A 2303-nucleotide genomic window follows, 5' to 3' on the forward strand; every position below is an offset into this window, starting at 1 on the left:
GGTTTCATGCCTAACTGACGGGGATCCCTCAAAGTCTATAGTGGCCCCGCATTTCTGGAACCAAGGGACTGCTACTAATGCTTCAGCCTAACTGACGGTGGAGACGTCATCCCTAAGTTCACTTGGTGCTAAGTGTTACTCTCAACTGAAGACACTGATTCCTGAACTAAAATAATCTTGATTGAACCAACAACTAATCATACTAACTGAATTGAGGATAATACTTATGGTTTATATGAGATCATTCTACAAATTTTGAAACTATGTAAACAACTAAATTTTTGGGTATTCATAACCCACAGGACTCGATAATAATAATAGTAGAAACATACTAAAGTTTTGAAAGCACAATAAGTAATCATTGTTCAAAATCCAACCATTTAGGTATTTCATCAAACGCATGAAATTCATGGGTTTAAGCATAGTAATTGTTTAATTCATGGAATAATAACATAACCTCTATACTAAAATCATGGGTTAAGGATTTAACATGCAAATATCATCCTTCAAACATGTCAAGGACTAATTTCAACGGAAACACATGAAAAAATGGTATAAAAATCAAAATTTCATGGGAGTTTATGGATAAAATTCATACTATCATGTAAAGATCATAATTTTAAACTTGAAAATAGATTCTTGGACTCCATGGATGAACATCTAACATATCATTATTGAAGAATTTACGGAAGTTCTTGGTGATTTCTTGAAGTTTGAGCTTGAATCTTGAAAGAGCTAGGGTTTGTTCTTGAGAGAGGGAGGTTTTCTTTTGAGAGATTTTGTATAAAAGATGACCAAATATGCTTTTGGGGGCTTCAAATCCCATGTTTTTACGGATTGGGATGATGGGAGAAGATGAGACTTCCCCTCTGAAATTAAAATTCATAACTGGAATGTCGATTGGGCCCTCACCACAATGTGTTAAGGCTGCCACCGCTATTCCACCGCGATGCATCATAATTACGGTGACTTGCTATTTTCGAAATCCAAACGTGATCCGAACCTCATTTGAAAAATCCAAAACCTACTTGAGACATTCTCCTTACACCCCTGAACATGAATTAACTCAAAAACTTACATCTCGAGGTCAGAAAGGTTAATTTAAAAATTATCAAAGTTAAGAGGCTAAAAATAAGGATAAGTCTCCAATACTTAGCTAAATTTTCAGGTTCTAAACCTCTTCTAAATGCACTATAGGCTGAACTGAGCTAAGGCTAATATAGGGTATTACAATATCTCCTCCTTGGAAATATTTATCCTTGAACGAGACTGATTAAGCTGAGAAATTCTGAGGTACTAAGATTACATGTTGAATATGCATAACTGAAAACATAATTACATGACTGAGTATGAAACATGGTGACTAATTGAACTGATTCATGAATTCAATGACATGAAAATGACCACATGGCTGGAACTGAGAATGGAAAAGAGATAATCTAAGGAAAACTGTTACCTTGAACTGAGTCTGAGTTTGTGGAAAAAATATGAGGATACTTGGTATGCATGTCTGCTTCTGCTTCCCAAGTAGCTCCCTGAACGGACTGATTCCGCCAAAGAACTTTGACCAAGAAAACTTCTTTGTTCCTTAGTCTGTGAATCTGGCGATCTAAGATTTCAACTGGGATTTCTTCGTAAGAAAGCCCGTCCTAAAATCTGTACTTTCTAAAGGAACAACCATAGCTAGGTCACTAATACACTTCTTTAACAAGGACACATGGAACACTGGATGAACTGATGCCAAATCTGCTGACAACTCAAACTTGTAAGCTACCTTTCTAAATCGCTCTTGTAAGGGCCTACATATCAAGGACTGAGTTTTCCCTTTTTGCCAAATCTCTTCATTCCCTTAATGGGAGAGATCTTCAAATATACCAAATGTCCAACCTCAAACTCAAGATCTCTTCTCCTCACATCTGCATAGGATTTCTAGCGACTTTGGGTTGTCTTAAGCCTCTTCTTGATCAACTAAAATTTCTCCAAAATATCAAACACTGAATCTGGACCTATCAACGCAGTCTCACCTACCTCAAACCAACCAATAAAAGATCTACATCTCCTCTCATAGAGAGCCTCAATTGGAGCTATCTGAATATTGGAATAATAATTGTTATTGTAAGCAAACTCAATCAATGACACGTGATCATCCTAACTGCCCTTAAAGTCGATAACACAAGATTTCAACATGTCCTCTAAGGTATGAATGGTTCTCTCTGCCTAACCATCTGTGTGAGGGTGAAAGGTTATACTGAGATAAACTTGGGTACCAAGACCCTTCTGAAAAGCTTTCCAAAAGTGAGAGG

This window comes from Capsicum annuum, chromosome 10 (assembly GCF_002878395.1).
Source record: "Capsicum annuum cultivar UCD-10X-F1 chromosome 10, UCD10Xv1.1, whole genome shotgun sequence".
In the NCBI taxonomy this organism is placed as follows: Eukaryota; Viridiplantae; Streptophyta; class Magnoliopsida; order Solanales; family Solanaceae; genus Capsicum; species Capsicum annuum.